Consider the following 20,209-nt stretch of genomic DNA (forward strand, 5'->3'; position numbering starts at 1 on the left):
ACCCAGGTTTTTCTCAACCATGTAGAAGATGCCACCAGTGTGGAGCTGGAAAGAAAGAAAAAGAGAGAGAGAGAGAGAGTTATGGAATTATTAGGTTAAATGGTAACCTAACAGGAAGCAAACCATAGAAGATGGTTTAAAAACCACTGAGAACAAACATGTGGGCCGGGACTGTTTTTTAATATTAATCACATTATAAGGCTGCTGCACAACCATGCCACAATGGTTTGGAATAAATTTAGTAGAATGACAATATCAATTGGGAATTCTATCTGCTGTAGAGAAGCAATGCAAAGTTTGTAAATGTCTCGGAAAGCACTAGCACATGTTCACACAAGTAGGACCATCTAACCAGAGCTTCATAAAAGATGCATGTGAAACATGTCCTGTTACCTTCAGTTGCTACTTGCTGAGAATTTCCTCACTCATTGACAGCATTTGGGAGATTCAAATGCATTATTAGCAAGTTTCTTCTTCTGAGTGTATTGTACCAGAGTTCTTGAGAATTTTATTTTCTTACAAATAAGTGTACATATTGTGAGTCAGAATAGCAAAATATGAATAGAATGTGCTGTGTATCAGACAAATATTTGGAATATGGGTCCAGGGTGAAAGTGAGGTAAGTTGTGCATCCAGACCATACCTGAATAACAACTGAGAACTATAAACAGTGCAGATCCAGGTAAGGGTACACGTAATTCCAACAGAACAATATACCTGTAATGGTAATAGCTTGCTACCTATGCCACTTTTCCTGAGACTATTTTAACAAACGATACTGGAAATAATGTGTTTAGGACAGATCTTTAATGTGGGATACCAATCTGCACATTTCATTATACAAAAGCACGAGTAAAAAAAAAGGCACATTATCTTCGCATACATTTCAATTCAAATTCGGCACTTAGTTTGCTTCTGTCAGTCAAACACAGCACACGACATGTGATTAAAAGTAACACCACTATTTTATCACACATATAGATTGAATACATGCAATGAGCATTAAATGTGTAATTCAGGATCAAAAACTGCAAAACCTTTAAGATTGCAGCAGAGTTAACATACACTGCAAAAGATCTCTTTGAGACATTTTCCGCACAGTCTACTGCAATAAAGTGTTGAGAAATGTGCTACCTATAGATCTCATCTTGCAGTTGGGTCTTTGTATCAGTAGTTAGGAAAGCAGACACAGTCTAACTCATTTAGGGAACCCTGGAACCAAAATTACAAATGGTAAACGTCCCAAACCTTCCCTGGTGTGGCAACCGTAAGCAGCATCTGAGCTCTACTGGACGGTTTAATGATTGTGTGTGTGTTCTCTTCCTGTAGTCTTGGGAACTGTCATACTATACATTGGTTATAGAATACGAGTCATGTTGTAAGAATATACTCCAATCACAAGTAAATGATATGAACAGTGAGAGCACTCAAGATGCCACATATACCTCTCATAGAAATGAAAACAACGAACTGGTGAACAAAGGAATTCGAATCGAAACTTCCAAAACAAAACGCAAGAGTAATAACGTGTGATACTTGTGTAGAACAAATAGGATGTACGTACTCCTGGAGGTCCCTTCCTCACACCTTGCTGTTTCAAACTGACATTACACTATGACACTGCAATAAATACTTCTAAATATGTATGTTACAGTTTTTATATTCTGTAACATAGTAGTCAGTCAGTCCACGAAGATATGAATTTTGTTCTTTCAATTATTTAAATCAAGATTATACACTGGACATCAATTGAAATATAGAAACATACATTTGCTGGAACTCACCATACAGCAATGAGGTCTCTTAATGATTGAACCAGTTGATCATTATTAGACAGTAAAGCATCCATATGTTGATTCCACTCACAGGTATTTGTGAATTTGTTGGAACTTTCAGATTCACGTGTTTCATCTGAGTGCATGCCAATGAGATGCTCTAAACGAGGATCGTCTGAAAATTATTTTTGTTTCATAAGCCATATCAAAGTTTCATCATCCTAATGATTTTACAGGTGTCACTTTGTTCTATTTTATTAAAAATGCAGCATTTTGCAGAAATTAATTCAGCCAGACCATCGTGAACACAGTTCTTACAAAGTTCTGGCACATAAATCTAAAGACCAATCATTATTTGCAATGTTTTTCCAAGTTACCATTTCTTACCTGCGAGGATAGACATTTCAGGTAAACTTAGTGTCCTATGTCTTGCCATCCTCTTTTGCGCCACAAGATCCAGTATATAGAACAAGTCATTATATGCTGTACCAAAGTCCAATGTCTCTTGTAAAGTAGAATCTCTGTTCATCAGTGATACCATGGTTTCATGCAACTGCAATCAAAGAAAGATTGGGGGCACAATTTGGATATTGCAGTTCTGTCATTAACACCTCAAATAATAATAATAATAATAATAATAATAATAATAATAATAATAATAATAATAATAATAATAATAATAATAATATCCCGTGGAGGCCCGGGAAAAGAATAGGCCTCCGGTATGTTCTGCCAGTTGTAAAAGGCGACGAAAAGAACAAACCACTAATAGGGCTAGTGTGATTAGTTGGTTCAGGACAGAACTAAAGAAGCCTCGGACAAGCGCCGTCATGGTCGGGGACGACGCTTGAACCCTATGCCCGCGCACAATGGTAACGACACTGCTAGCCAACTGGAAAATTATTTAAATCCAAATAGAGGTGTTTTGCAAGATATGCTTCCTGCAACCACCCTAGAAGGAAAACAAAGACAGAGGATGAGATGGTCAGATGAAGTTAACCAACACCTCATGTTCTGTTATTACCAAGCAAGAAAACCTAGGAACCAACACAACTGGATACAGATCACAAGTATACACAAAATTTATTACCAGATACCCAGAATTAAAATTTTTAACAGAACAACGACTAGCTGATCAGATCCGTGTAATAATAAAAAATAACAGGATACCCCAGTCAGAATTAGAAAACATCAAACAACAAGTACAACAAATACTGGAACAAAATAATGTGCAATCAGAAGAAGAAGAAAATACAGTAATGGACTCAAACATCCCAGAGCAAACAAAGGACAACACACATCAATTTTAAACAATCAGAGGAAAACAAAATCTTCAGACAGCCACCAGAACAAGCACAAATAGAACACGAAGTGACACATGTTAGATATAGAAGATAAATTTCAGCTGACATATATAGAATACAAAGACACAAATACAGACATTAGACCATTCTTGCATAGACTGCCAAATAACCCACAAGTCGAAACAACAATAAAAACTACCAACGCAATCATACACAACAAAATAAATGAAAACACAACTATGGAAGAGTTACAACTACTGGTTTATATAGGAGCACTCACGACACTAAATATACACACTAGGCAGAGATCAGAACCAACCAACACACAGAAGAAACCCACAAAACCAGCTTGGCAACACAGGCTACCGATCAGAATAGAAAAACTGAGAAAAGACATCGGACAGCTAACACAATTTATAAAAAATGAAATGTCAGAAAAAAAAAAACACGAAAAAGTTTAGGTAAAATCTCACAACAAGAAGCGATAGAGCAATTAAATGAAAAGAAGCAGAAATTACAAGCATTGGCCAAACGACTTAGAAGATACAAAAAATGTGAAAATAGAAGGAAACAAAACCAAACATTCAACACAAACCAAAAGAAATTTTACCAGACAATAGATAACACACACATTAAAATAGACAATCCACCAAACATAACAGACATGGAACACTTCTGGAGCAACATATGGTCAAACCTGGTACAACATAACAGGCATGCACGGTGGATACAAGCAGAAACAGACACATACAAGATGATACCACAAATGCCTGAAGTGATAATTTTGCAACATGAAGTCACCCAAGCAATTAATTCTACTCACAATTGGAAAGCCCCTGGAAAAGATAAAATAGCAAATTTCTGGCTAAAGTAGTTCACCTCAACACATTCACATCTAACTAAATTATTTAACAGTTACATTGCAGACCCATACACATTCCCTGATACACTTACACATGGAATAACTTATCTTCAACCTAAAGATCAAGCAGACACAGCAAACCCAGCTAAATATCGCCCCATAACATGCCTACCAACAATATACAAAATATTAACTTCAGTCATTACACAGAAATTAATGACACATACAACACAGAACAAAATTATAAATGAAGAACAAAAAGGCTGTTGCAAAGGAGCTCGAGGATGTAAAGAGCAACTGATAATAGATGCAGAGGTGACATATCAAGCTAAAACTAAACAAAGGTCGCTACACTACGCATACATTGATTACCAAAAAGCTTTTGATAGTGTACCCCATTCATGGTTACTACAAATATTGGAAATATACAAAGTAGATCCTAAATTGATACAGTTCCTAAACATAGAAATGAAAAATTGGAAAACTATACTTAATATCCAAACAAATTCAAATAATCACACATCACAGCCAATACAGATTAAGTGTGGAATATACCAAGGAGACTCATTAAGTCCTTTCTGGTTCTGCCTTGCTCTGAACCCACTATCCAACATGCTAAATAATACATATTATGGATACAATGTTACTGGAACATACCTGCACAAAATCACACCTTTGCTATACATGGATGATCTAAAACTACTGGCAGCAACCAATCAACAACTCAACCAATTACTAAAGATAACAGAAGTATTCAGCAATGATATATAAATATGGCTTTTGGAACAGACAAATTTAAGAAAAATAGCATTGTCAAGGGAAAACACACTAAACAAGAAGATTGCATATTGGAGAACCACAGCGACTGCATAGAAGCAATGGAAAAAACAGATGCCTATAAATATCTAGGATACACACAAAAAATAGGAATAGATAATACAAATATTAAAGAAGAACTAAAACAAAAATATAGACAGAGACTAACAAAAATACTGAAAACAGAATTGACAGCAAGAAACAAGACAAAAGCTATAAATACTTATGCTATACGAATATTGACTTACTCATTTGGAGTAGTGAAATGGAGTAACACAGACCTAGAAGCACTCAATACACTTACACGATCACAATGCCACAAATATAGAATACATCACATACATTCAGCAACAGAAAGATTCACATTAAGCAAAACGGAAGGAGGAAGGGGATTTATTGACATAAAAAACCTACATTACGGACATGTAGACAATTTAAGAAAATTCTTTCTAGAACGAGCAGAAACTAGCAAAATACACAAAGCAATCACTCATATAAATACAGTGGCTACACCACTGCAATTTCATAACCACTTCTACAATCCTTTAGATCACATAACATCAACAGATACAAAAAAAGTAAATTGGAGAAAGAAAACACTACATGGCACAGCCACACATCGATCAAGATGCATCCAACACATGGCTAAGAAAAGGCAATATATACAGTGAGATGGAAGGATTCATGATTGCAATACAGGATCAAATAATAAACACCAGATATTACAGCAAGCATATTATTAAAGGTCCCAATACCACAACAGATAAAGACAGACTTTGCAAACAACAAATAGAAACAGTAGATCACATCACAAGTGGATGTACAATACTAGCAGATACAGAATACCGCAGAAGACATGACAATGTAGCAAAAATAATACATCAACAGCTTGCCTTACAACATAAACTTATAAAACAACACGTTCCCACATACAAGTATGTACCACAAAATGTACTGGAGAATGATGAATACAAATTATACTGGAACAGAACCATTGTAACAGATAAAACAACACCACATAACAAACCTGACATCATACTCACCAATAAAAAGAAGAAATTAACACAACTAATCGAAATATCCATACCCAATACAACAAATATACAAAAGAAAACAGGAGAAAAAATTGAAAAATACATCCAACTGGCTGAGGAAGTCAAGGACATGTGGCATCAGGATAAAGTTGACATTATACCAATTATACTATCAACTACAGGAGTCATACCACACAATATCCACCAGTACATCAATGCAATACAGCTACATCCAAACTTATATATACAATTACAGAAATCCGTAATTATTGATACATGTTCAATTACCCGAAAGTTCCTAAATGCAATATATCGTACAGTTAAAAGGAAGTGACGCTTGATCAAGGTCCGCGTCACTTTCCATTTTTAACCAGACTTAACGTCTGAGAAAGTAAAGAAATAATAATAATAATAATAATAATAATAATAATAATAATAATAATAATAATAATAATAATAATAGCTCCTGTATAAAAAAAAATGGCAGCCTCGATTCTAAGAGAGATTAAATCATTTATTACAGAAAATCTATTTCATTCACTACAGGACCCTCTTCAGTGCAAATATTAGTTTTAAAATTTGTGCAATAAAAGCACATATTATAACTTCAACATGACCTCAACACACAATAAACGTTGGATGAGGAGGATGTTGATGATTGGTTTGTGGGCTGATTAACCGCACGGTCATCAGTGCCTGTACAGTGTCCCAATCTTTACACAGTCAAATTTTAGCCATGTTCACAAATAATGATGATGTTGAAATGATGGCGCAACACAAACACCCAGTGCCTGGGCAGATAAAATGGCCGAACCAGCCGGGAATCGAACCCGGGACTCTGTGATCCAGAGGCAGCAACGCTAGCCATTAGACCACAAGCTGCGGACGGCCATGTTGAAGTTGTTAGTATGTGCTTTTATTACACGAGTCTTCAATACTTATTTTTGTACTGAAAATGGCCATGCGGTGACAAATCAATTTGCTGTAATAAATTATTTCAAATCTCTTACAACTGACGCTGCCATTTTTCTTGTTTACAGCACTAATACTGTGGTAGTTGAGAACATGGTTTCCAGAGGAATCCAACCTCAATAAAAATAATTTACAACTACAGAAACTAACTTACAAAAATGAATTTTAAAGGGGAAAAAAACATTTTCTCAGCTTCCGGAATGTGTTCGACACAATTTCATACCTTTGACAACAAAACAGGAGCATATGGAATATTGGACAAGCTGAGTGATTGGACTGAAGATTTTCTAGGTAACAGAAAACAACATGTCATTTTCAATAGAGAGAAACCTTCAGATGTACAATACATAAATGTCCTAATGTTGAAAGTACCATGAAGATATTCATGGAAAATACTGTTGTGTACAGAGATGTTGCAACACTAGGAAATTGAATCGAAATCCAACACAATCTGCAAATGATCAATGCTTGGTGCAGGGATTGGCAGGTGACCCTCAACGTAAAACAAATTTAATGAATTGCAAATAAATAGGCAGGAAGACCCACTGCTATATGGCTGAACAACTGCAGAACACTCACTGGATGCAATCACTCCCATAAAACATCTAGGAATGTACGTATGGAGCAGTTTAAAGTGGAATGAACACATGAAACTTATTGCTGCGGCTGACACCAAACAGACTCATTGGAAGATCCTGTGGAGATGGAGGCAACCCACAATGCAGGCAGCTTACAAAACCCTTGTTCAACCAATACTTTATGAACCTCATCAGGCTGGTTTCTGTATCAGACAGGAAAGACACAAGAACAAGGGCATTCAAAGAAGAGCAGCACATTTCGTTAAAGGTTCATTTAGTAAGAGAGTGAAGATGATGCTCAGCTAATCCCAGAGTGACGCTGCAAGAGAAGCATTCTGCACCACTGTGCTCTTTACTGTCAAAACTTCCAAGAGCGTACATTCCTAGAATATATATATGAAGATAGTAATTGTACTTGAGAGAACAGATACCATTGATGACTGTGCAGCTTCTCTAGAATGAATGATACTTGAAACCTTCAGCTGCCTACAGGTGTTGATATACCTCGATGGGGACAGCTGAAAATGTGCCCCCCGACCGGGACTCGAACCCGGGATCTCCTGCTTACATGGCACACACACACACATTTTCAGCTGTCCCCATCGAGGTATATCAACAACACCTGTCAGCAGATAAGGGTTTTAATTAATTATCATTTATTCTAGAGAAGCTGCACGGTGATCAATGGTATCTGTTCTTTCGAGAACAATTACTATCTTCATATATATAGTTAAAGGCTATCCAGCCATTGACGTTCGTCTGTGCAAATGCGCACAGGTTGCCTGAACTCTTATGGGAATAGACAACTTGGTGTGCGCGAGTAATGAGTGGAAGGGCAAATATCTATTAGGTACATTACGTATATAGACGGTGGACAGTTGGGAATGTGGGTCTCACGGGAAGCGTGCAAGGGATAAGTCCCTGCAGTCGCACTATTCGTCTGTACCCTCGGTGGCTCAGACGGATAGAGCGTCTGCCATGTAAGCAGGAAATCCTGGGTTCAAGTCCCGGTCGGGGAACACATTTTCAGCTGTCCCCATCGACGTATATCAACAACACCTGTCGGGAGCTGAGGGTTTCAATTAATTATCATTCCTAGAAGAGTTACTAGTATATTGCTTCCTACAACATGTACAGGGTGTACATATAGTCCGGGAACACTCAATTATTGATTGCACAAGAACCAAACATTGGACAGATATTATACATGTCATTTTGAAGAGAAACCCTGAAAGTTTTTTTTTTATGTATACCACCACAGCGTAGTTTGGTAAGTTGCTGATAATCAGTGCTAGTTGCAAATGTAGCGCGTTCAGGTGCAGAGCAAGCTTTCTGTGTGTTGGAATTCGAGAAAAACAAGTGTGCTACAGCTGTTCAATGATTGTTTAGAACCAAGCATGGCAAGAAGCCACCAACATGGAAGGCCATTTACCACTGGCACAACAAATTTGTTACGACGGGTTTCTTGTGCCCGACAGAGAGAGGCAGATGTCCCAGTGCAAGTGAAGTGAATGTGGAGCACGTACGAGAGACATTTGTAAAGACTCCAAAGGAATCTGCTCCAATGACAGTGTGGAAAGTCCTGTGACAGAAGCTGTCCATGAAACCATTCAAATTGGAGCTAGTGCAGAAGCTCAATGACGACAAAGACAAGTGTTTTGAGTTTTGTTTGCAGTTGCAACAATTGAATGAGGATGGGGATGGCATTGTTGATCGCTTAATTTTTAGCGATGAAGCCACTTTTCACACTAATGGGAAAGTGAACAGGCATAATTGTTGAATATGGGGTTCAAAGCATCCACATGAATGCATTGAATTTGAGCACGATTCCCCAAAGGTAAATGTTCTTTGTGCTGTGTCGCGTCAAAAACTGTACAGGCCACATTGTTCTTTGCCGAGAGTACTGTCACTGGATATTCCTACTTGGACATGTTGGGGCAATGGCTGATGCCTCAAATGCAATCAGACTCTCCGTTCATCTTTCAGCAGGATGGGGCTCCACCCCGTTTTCATTGCGAAGTTCATCGGTACCTGAACACGGAGCTGCCGCATCGATAGATCGTCCTTGCTACAAAAGGGGACAGCTGTTTCATGAAAGGGCCTTCCCGATCACCAGATCTCACTCCGTGTGACTTTTTAATGTGGGGACACATAGATCTGGTGTATGTACCGCCCTAGCATGTGATGTAGCAGAGCTCTGGGAGAGAATACGGGAAGCGACTGCTGCAGTCGACGATAATTTAAAGTATTCTTGAACTTTATGTACACACTATTTCGCGACAAGACCGTGGAGGGAAAATTAGAGATACCCCAGACCTCACATGAAAGCTTATCAGCAATCTTTCTTCCCACGAGTCATTTGTGAATGGAATGGGGAAGAGTGTGGGGGTGCGACATTGATACATAACGTACCATCCACCCTCACCTGACTTTGCTTTGTGGAGTATAGATGTAGATGTAGGGAATGGTGATAACCAGCTGACTGCACTTACTTCCATGATCTCATACATTACTGAAATAATTTCAACACAATTTAACCATTGTATCATAACGGAAGCGCATGATCCCTCCTCCATTCTAATATTTTTATTGAACAAATTTTCACATGTCTTCATGTAGCTTAGTCTACCAACAACAAGTAAGGCACTCCTTCCTTTCTTTGGTGTACGAGGGTGGTTTGAAAAGTTCTCGGAATCACCACAAGAGGTCAGCACCAGCACAACGAGTGTTTCACGTGATATTCATTGGACTGTTGTCTGTAAACAGGTGTCATGCTCTCGAAAGAGAGCTGTGGCTGTGACTTGGCTCTGTTGCTCCCACGTAGTGATTTGCAAAGATGGGGGGAAAAAGGAAGAAAAAAAAAATGAAAATTCAAGATTCGAGCAGAGATTAAGAACTTTGTAAAGAAATGTATGAAAGCAAAGGACATTCATGCCGATTTCCAGAATACACTAGGCGACAATGCATCTTCATATACAACTGTTGCCAAGTGGGTGAACGAATTTACATTTGGTCGAGAGATCTTAGATGATTCGCACAGTGGCCGGCCAAGACGTGTCACTACTCCAGAAATCATTGCATAAGTGCACAAAATAGGTGTGGAGGATCGCCCATTGAAAATGCGTGAAATTGCTCACGCTTGCCAGATATCATCTGAAAAGGTATATCGCATTTAAACTGAAGAATTAGAAATGAAAATATTATCTGCAAGATGGGTGCTGCGACTCTTGACATGTGCCCCCACACGTGCCAGCGGCATGGCAAAATTACACGAACTAAGGTATAAATTGTTGTCACACCTACTTTATTCACCTGATATGGCTCTGACAGACTTCCATCTCTTCCCAAAACTAAAAATTTTTCTTGGTGGACGCAGATTCACTTCAAATGAAGAATTGATAGCTGGAATTAACAATTCTTTTGCAAGTCTGGAGGAAACTCATTTTCGAGATGGGATCAAGGCACTGGAACATTGTTGGACCAAGTGCATTAGTCTACAAGGAGACTACATTGAAAAATGAAAAAAATGTTTCAGTGATGTAAGTACTTTTTTTTCTATTCCATTCTGAGAACTTTTCAAACCATCCTCATATCTTAATTAAATTTCCAGCTTCGTATAAAATGCCAAGGTGTTCCTTCCACTTAGTGATACCTGCAACACTTTCTAAAATCTAACAATATTATGGAAAGGACAGCTGCTACTCATCATATAGCACAGGTGCCGAGTTGCAGAAAGGCACAACAAAAAACTGTCAGAAAATCAGCTTTCAGCCAACAAGATATTTATCAAAAATATGCTCCCCCTCCCTCTTCTCCACACACAAATACAACCTATGTTTGTGCCTATCTGCAACTCAGCATCTCCGGTATATGGTGAGAAGCAACTATCCTTTTCATAATAGTGTTGCATTCCAACCTGAATTTTCCATTGTTTGACTTTCTACAATCTTTTCTTCATTAAGCACTAACCTCCATACTATTAGGTTGCTGCGTAAGTTCATAGCATTTGTACCTAAGCTTATTAAACACAACAGACACACGTAACAAGGATTTAGTCATCACTGACATATTCTTCTTCAATGTTTACAACAGTCTGCCAATGCCAGGGTAACTTTCCAATTAAACTGTAGGAATCATGTGGCTATCAGGTGAAGAACTAGTCGAGCCATGCTCAGAGGGTGTTTCCATCTGGAAAGGGAGTACCTTGAAAGCTGTTTGATAGAGAGCAGAGAACGTGGAAATCTGAGGTCGCAAAATCAGGTGAATAAGGTGGGTGCGGAGTGACTTTCCAACCCAGCTCCAGTATTACTTTTCAGTCCTGCAGAATGCAGGAGGACATTACTGTGGAGTAGCATCACATCACGCTATCTTCCCGGTCATTGTTCTTGGATTGCATTTGCCAGACATTTCAGTTGTTGTCAGTAAATGTCAGCAGTAATGGTTACGCCTTAGCGAAGCAATTTGTAGTACACCATACCGTCATTGTTCTACCAGATGCATAACATTATCTTTTGTGGATGCATGCACGTCTTGTACAGTGAGTAGCTGCTGCGTTTTCCTTAAGTTAGCATAAAGACATCATTTCTCAACAACAACAACAACAACAACATACAAATGGTCGGTGTTGTTCATGAGCTAATTGATGACACAAGCGGAGATGCATATATGGCCACCCACTCATTTTTGTGATTTTGGCTTGGGCCATGTGCTACCCAAATATCTAATTTTTTTTACCCTTCCCCACTGCATGCAAATATCTTCTTGTTGTCTTCAGTCCTGAGACTGGTTTGATGCAGCTCTCCATGCTACTCTATCCTGTGCAAGCTGCTTCATCTCCCAGTACCTACTGCAACCTACATCCTTCTGAATCTGCTTAGTGTAGTCATCTCTTGGTCTCCCTCTACTATTTTTACCATCCACGCTGCCCTTCAATGCTAAATTGGTCCTCCCTTGATGCCTAAGAACATGTCCTACCAAGCGATCCCTTCTTCTAGTCAAGTTGTGCCACAAACTCCTCTTCTCCCCAATCCTATTCAATACCTCCTCATTAGTTATGTGATCAACCCATCTAATCTTCAGTATTCTTCTGTAGCACCACATTTCGAAAGCTGATATTCTCTTCTTGTCCAAACTATTTACCGTCCATGTTTCACTTCCATACATGGCTACACTCCATACAAATACTTTCAGAAATGACTTCCTGACACTTAAATCTATACTCTATGTTAACAAATTTCTCTTGTTCAGAAACGCGTTCCTTGCCATTGCCAGTCTACATTTTATATCCTCTCTACTTCGACCATCAGTTATTTTGCTCCCCAAATAGCAAAACTCGTTTACTACTTTAAGTGTCTCATTTCCTAATCTAATTCCCTCAGCATCACCCAATTTAATTTGACTACATCCCATTATCCTCGTTTTGCTTTTATTGGTCTTCATCTTATATCCTCCTTTCAAGACACTGTCAATTCTGTTCAACTGCTCTTCCAAGTCCTTTGCTATGTCTGACAGAATTACAATGTCATCGGCAAACCTCAAAGTTTTTATTTCTTCTCCATGGATTTTAATACCTACTCCGAACTTTCCTTTTGTTTCCTTTACTGCTTGCTCAATATACAGATTGAATAACATTGGGGATAGGCTACAACCCTGTCTCACTCTCTTCCCAACCACTGCTTGCCCCTCGACACTTATAACTGCCATCTGGTTTCTGTACAAATTGTAAATAGCCTTTCACTCCCTGTATTTTACCCCTGCAACCTTCAGAATTTGAGAGTATTCCAGTCAACATTGTAAAAGCTTTCTCTAAGTCTACAAATGCTAGGAACATAGGTTTGCCTTTTCTTAATCTAGCTTCTAAGATAAGTCATAGGGGTCAGTATTGCCTCACGTGTTCCATTACTTCTACGGAATCCAAATTGATCTTCGTTTTCCTACTGTCGAATTCCAGTCACCCATGACTATTAAATTTTCGTCTCCCTTCACTACCTGAATAATTTCTTTTATCTCATCATACATTTCATCAATTTCTTCATCATCTGCAGAGGTTGTAGGCATATAAACTTTTACTACTGTAGTAGGCGCGGGCTTCATGTCTATCTTGGCCACAATAATGCGTTCACTATGCTGTTGGTAGTAGCTTACTCGCACTCTTATTTTTTTATCCATTATTAAACCTATTCCTGCATTACCCCTATTTGATTTTGTATTTATAACTCTGTATCCACCTGACCTAAAGTCTTGTTCCTTCTGCTATCGAACTTCACTAATTCCCACTATATCTAACTTTAGCCAATCCATTTCCCTTTTTAAATTTTCTCACCTACATGCCCGATTAAGGGATCTGACATTCCACACTCTGATCCGTAGAACGCTAGTTTTCTTTCTCCCGAGTCCTCTCGAGTAGTCCCCACCCGGAGATCCGAATGGGGGACTATTTTACCTCCGGAATATTTTACCCAAGAGGACGCCATCATCATTTAATCATACAGTAAAGCTGCATGCCCTCGGGAAAAATTACGGCTGTAATTTCCCATTGCTTTCAACCGTTCGCAGTACCAAAACAGCAAGGCCGTTTTGGTTAGTGTTACAGGGCCAGATCAGTCAATCATCCAGACTGTTGCCCCTGCAACTACTGAAAAGGCTACTGCCCCTCTTCAGGAACCACACTTTTGTCTGGCCTCTCAACAGATACCTCTCTGTTGTGGTTGCACCTACGGTATGGCTATCTGTATCGTTGAGGCACACCAGCCTCCCCACTAACGGCACGGTCCATGGTTCATGGGGGGATTTATTCCAATACTACAATACATATAACAGTACAACTGCCTACGAGAGCATAGGCTTTTACAGCCTTTGTCATCTTCAATAAAACAGTTCTGGGTGTAAAACCATGTTATGTTGATGCCACTATACTCAGAACCAGTTTATTGAAGAAACAATAGTTTAAACTACAGCCAAAGATAGTTTCGTCTTATGTTCCCAAACACAAGCTGTAACATTTCTTCTGTAACAAAAGCAGTGAAAGTAGATATTACAGTTTTCCATTCATTGATGGATTTTGGACAGTTGCTTTTGCTAAACCCCGGGGAAAAAAAAAAAAAAAATGGTCAGGTGGTGTTAGGTCAGGCGATCGTGGAGGCCAAAGTCACAGTTAAATAATGCGATCACCAAAAAACATCAGCAAGCAGCGACATTGAAACGCGAGCTGTATGTGAAGTTACACCATCTTGTTGAAAATAACTGGTTAACAATTATACGGCACTGCAGAGAGACTTTGTGAATGTTGGGAGAGTCCACTTGATGGGAAGTAACCCAGGCAACAAACTGTGCGTCTGCACGCGTGTGCGCCCCCTGTATGTGTACGCACTGAATTGAGTCTATCAGTTCTAGTGGGCGCCTGTATAACACTCGTCATGTGGTGCAAGGAAAGATGAACATGACAGAATAATATTAAGTAGTAGCAAGTAAGTCGCAGAACATATACTGTGCATGGCTGTTTTTGTGTTTGCAGACATTAAGCGGGCAGTGTGGAATACAAGGAAACAGCAAGAAGTGGTGACAAATTGCTTCACCCGCTGTGGGTGGCACATTTTACGTTTTGTGGTGGTGGCTTGGCAGTGGCTTGACTGTCAAAGAGCAACCACACTCTCCAAAAATTAACATGAGAGACAGGATGGTTTTGCGACAGTTGAAATATACTGCAATCTGGACTGTCATATTGAGCCTTCAAGGCATATGTCTTATGAAAGTTGTGTTCTTCTCTAATTCGTGAATCACACTAATGAGCCGTACAACTACTCAAGGAAATATATGTCTGAAACTAGAGGACGTGCTTTTTATGATATGAGTAAGTTTTCTTCTTTTGCTCCAGTAACTTCAGAATGTTAAGAAGTCGAGCCTTTCCTCAGCAACACACAGGATTTCTGAGGCACTGATTAGCAGGACCCCGACTTCAAGAAAATCAACTGTAGCACTCGATTAAAAGGAAAAGGTAAATACTTCAGATGTTACGTCGGGTAACAGATCTTGTTAAGTGTTCTGACTCAGTTTCAAGTACAAGGTGCGAGCCAGCAGCTACACGAAACCCTAAAACACCAAGAAAAACACTTCAGTGTGCGTGCTCTTGTGAGATCAGACTGAAGTTTAACAATAAGGATGATGGGTGACCTGTTAAACACTTTCACTGTACATCAAACTTTGGCACACTAATGGTTTAGTCGAGTCATCACGTGGATTTATGAGTGGGATCCTGAGAAAAAGTGGAAAAGTAAGGAGTGGCACACACACATCTACTTGACCAAAAACAGCTCAAATAAGCAAATCAAAGATCAAAACAAAGCAAATTTGCTTTTTTGACAGTAGGGCTATCGTGCATAAAGAATTTGTTCCTCCAGGACAAACTTTCAACCAAATGTTTTACAAAGCTAAAGTTGAAAGGCTCAGGAAAGAGAGAATTATTAACTGAGACTGGACATTGCACACAAGTGGATGCTGCTTCGTGAGATCACCCCATGCCATGCGGCCACTTCCATCGTGGAATTTTTTACTTAAAAAGGCTTTCATATTGTTCTGTGGCCCACTATTCACCTGAACTGAGTCCTTTTGATTTTTTCCCCAAAATTGAAAAATGTCTTAAAATGACATTTTGGGATTCAGGAACATTCAGAAGAATGTGACCGAGAGCACTGCAACCCAGAGTGGGAACAATGACTGCCAGTGTATAGTTGCCCAAGGGAGTTCCCTTGGGCAATATTATTGACTGAAAAAATAAAAACTACGGTACATAAAAAATCAGTCTCATTACTTTTCTCCCACATCAAATATACAGAAATGATGGTGTAACTACATATGCATCATGCAACATGAAAGCTATACAAGACCTGCTTATCTGCATGGAAGAGAAGGAGATACTTACAGCTTTAAGTTCCTCTGCTGAAGCTCTTCTCAGTTGGTTCATTAGTTCTGTGAGATGATTTGGTGCTTCCTTGCATTCTATGTCTACCTGTGAACGTTTCCTTCTAGCTTTTTCCGCTGCTTTCTCAATATTGTGCCAGCTATGAGACAAATCGCTAGCTAAATTCATTAATTCCTTCTGAGCACTTTTCTGGAAAAAAAAAGGCCGTACATTAAAACAATATTCATTTCAGCTGTTGCAGGTATAGAGGAACAGGAGTTATTTCTTGGCAAGTATTACATTTCTTCAGCACCAATGAATGTTGATTCTACTGCACACAGTGTCGCCTTTGTGAGAAAGCATTAACCACAGGACAAATAGCAATCACAAACTTTACACAGTTACATAAGACATAATATGGCTGATATGATTTTACTTCATTTAAAGAGTTTTGGGCAGATTGGAAAAATCCCTATCTTAAACAAGGTAATATTTATTCATATAAAAGGTACCCTTTTCAGCAATTATTGGGAATAAAAATTTGAAGAAAATATGCCTTGGGTTGCACATTTCTAGCCACTAACAAAGGTATTTCTGAAAGTATTGATTATTTTTAAGATAATTATATTTGTGAAAAGTAGACAAACTTTCTACACCGTTCGATGTACATAAGGCTAACTTCTTTGAGATTTACAAAATACGAAAATCCCCGTGTTAAAATATGCACAATTCTCCAATGAGTATACCCCATAATTTTGAACAAATTCTGGTTAATAGAAACTAAGAAAGTACACTTTTTCTTGAAAAATACAACTTACAGAAAACAGCCATTAAAGTTGACAATGCCTCCCAGCTCCATACATTGGGTTGTCTGCATCCTCTTCCATTTCATCTTGCAATATCCTTTTTCCTCCCTGTCTTGCCATTGTTTCAAAGTCTCAAACAGTTCTCAGACACAAAAAGCCTTTCTTTATCTAAATTTAACATTTGTTTTACTGCAAAATGACCAAAGGTTTCAAGCAGCCTTTTCAGTACTTCATATCTTGCAACATTTCCTTCACTGAATATTGTCACTGCATCCAAGACACCAAAATGCAGTATACCGATTGCCACCAAAACTCTCGGGAATTCTCTCCCAGATTACACTGTTCGTGGACTCGTTAGGATTTTGGGAGTGATTTTCGTCAGTGGATTTACATCTGACAAATCCTTGGAAGTTTCTTTCAAGATTTCTACTTGCAAAAGAAATAGCTGGTTTGTAAATAAAATCACTTTCTGGAAGGCCTATGACTGGGTTTATTGTCTCTTGAAGAGGTGAAACAAAACTGCCCACACAGCTTTTCTAATATCTTCTATGCTACTGCTATGCCATAATAGTTTTGAATTCTTTCCTTGACAGATTTTTTCATGTCTATTCTTACCATCTAATCGTCAGCCATCTTCCAATTTCTTTCCCTTATATGCAGTTTTCAGTCCTCATAGCCTCATACCCATTTGCTTTTTTGCACTCCTGCTTGGTGATCGTTACGTTTTCTCCACGTAGCTTCTCTTCCTCAAGTGTTTTGAAAGCTACTGAATCACTACCTCCTAAATAATTGCTCTCAGAGGTGGGGGATTCAAAAATCAAATTTCAATCTGAGAACTATTACATACGAGGGGCATCTGAAAAGTCCGTGCAAAGTCCAAGAGATGGCACCACTGGCCCGTATCGAGGTCATGTTCAGTTAGTAGTATCTTTTCAGCCATATTGGTCTATTTCTTTGTGTTTGACATTCGCGTGAATCAAGGAAGTGGAGTCATTGTCAAACAAATGGACAAAAAAATTTCTTGTGGTGATTAAACATTACTTTATGAAAGGCAAAACACCTCAGGAGACTGAAGAGAAGCTTGATAAACACTGCTGTGACTCTGCACCTTTGATTAGAACAGTTTATAAGTGGTTTCAAAATTTTCGGAGTGGCCATATGGCCACAAGTGATGCTGAACATTCTGGATGCCCTGTGGAGGTTACAATTCCAGAAATCATTGATAAAATCCATGATATGGTGATGGATGACAGAAGAGATAAGGTGCGTGAGATTGCTAGTGCTGTGGGCATCTCAAATGAATGGGTACATATTATTTTGCATTAATATTTGGACATGAGAAAGCTATCCACAAGATGGGTTCAGCGATTGCTCGCACTTGACCAAAAACTGAATTGTGCGAAGCATTGCAAGGATGATTTGCAGCCGTTCAGGAAGAATCCACAGGACTGTCGTTTCGTCACTGTGGATGAAACATGGATACATTACTATACTCCTGAGCTCAAACAACAATCTAAACAATGGGTTACCAAGGGAGAATCTGCACCAAAAAAGGCAAAGACCATTCCTTCGGCCGGAAAGGTTATGGCGACTGTCTTTTGGGATTCGACTATCTGGAAAAGGTAAAACTATTACAGGTGCATATTATTCATCATTATTGGACTGTTTGAAAACCGAGCTGCAAGAAAAACGCTGGCAATTGGACCACAAAAAAGTCCTTTTTTATCACGACAATACACCTTCACACACCTCAGCAGTAGTGGTCACAAAATTAATGGAAATAGGATTCCAACTCATTTCACATCCCCCCTATTCTCCAGACTACTATTTGTTCCCCAATTTGAAGAAATAGCTGGCAGGACAATGATTTTATTGAAACGAGGAGGTGATTGCAGGAACTAATAGCTGTTTTGCATACGGATAATTCCTATTATTCGGAAGGGATCAACAAATTATAATCACATTGGATGAAGTGCATAAGTCTAAAAGGAGACTATTTCAAAAAACAAAGGTTTACGCCAAACACATAAGTAGCTTTTATTTATGCACAGACTTTTCAAATGCCCCTCGTATACATGGTTACTCGCACAATGTTTTGTTGAAACAAATGAATAAACCAGAACTAAGGAGATAATACGTGTTTTATTTATTATTGGGAATGGTAAATTCTGTAGACCATGACTAGAGGGGGGGGGGGGGGGGGGGGGGGGGGAGGGGGAATGGAAATTAAGATATCAACCTGTCCGGAGCCCCTAAAATTATGGAAATGATAATTTTCTCATGCTCCTTCAGATATCGAAAAACAGTTGTTTACTGTGTGTTAGAGGATATACAGTCACTGACAACATATTCATTTCCAGAAAGTCATACGTGGGAAACATGATCCATAATTAATCAACAAACTGAGGTTAGTGATATAAATATTCAGGAGATTATGTATATTTATTTTGTGTGTGTGTGTGTGTGTGTGTGTGTGTGTGTGTGTGTGTGTAATCACAGGTTTTTCATTGTTCCACAGGTCTGTCATCAACTACTTTAAGAGAGGCTACAGGTATTATCTAATAGTTGTTTCATAATGTCCACTGGACCCTCGCCCCCTCCTCCTGACTCTTAGTTTTCCATTCCACAAACACTCCTGCTTACACGTGTCACATGCATATATGTCAATGTGTGCACGGAAGTGAATGTGGAGAACATGTGATCTGAGTAACTGTTTCTAACTCTAGAATTTTTCCATCTTCCATTTTTGTGCAGTTGCTATCTACAAATGATAAATTTGATCCATTGGTGGATTTCACACAGGACCAAAACTTATCCTTTGACAAACTGGCAATGCAGGTTTCACTTTCAAAAGCACTAAAGACATCTTGCACAGCTGATCTTATGTCTGCATGAACCTTTTTTTGGTTATGTTGCATTGCTGGCCACACCAACAGGAAGAGGCACACAATCAGAGCTCCACAGTTGTTTTGAAGAGGGTAAACTCAGTCCAGTGTTTTGAGCATGAAAACATGGTCCAAGTAGACTATTCTTTTTATTATCCTTGGGTCATGTTCAAGCACCCATAACACGTTCAGAAATGGTGACATTGGTTTATACGTCAATTGTTGACAAGATCTTGCACATACATACACTTTATAACCCAAGTTATTTACATATCTTATGC

General features: G+C 38.8%; 1 protein-coding gene across 2 annotated transcripts in view; it reads right to left on the bottom strand.

Annotated features, from left to right (window-relative positions):
- LOC126109578 (disks large homolog 5-like) overlaps positions 1-20,209 on the bottom strand; it is a 721,341-nt gene that overhangs the window by 257,606 nt on the left and 443,526 nt on the right. The window lies entirely within an intron of this gene.

Source organism: Schistocerca cancellata, chromosome 12, assembly GCF_023864275.1.
Source record: "Schistocerca cancellata isolate TAMUIC-IGC-003103 chromosome 12, iqSchCanc2.1, whole genome shotgun sequence".
Classification (NCBI taxonomy): Eukaryota; Metazoa; Arthropoda; class Insecta; order Orthoptera; family Acrididae; genus Schistocerca; species Schistocerca cancellata.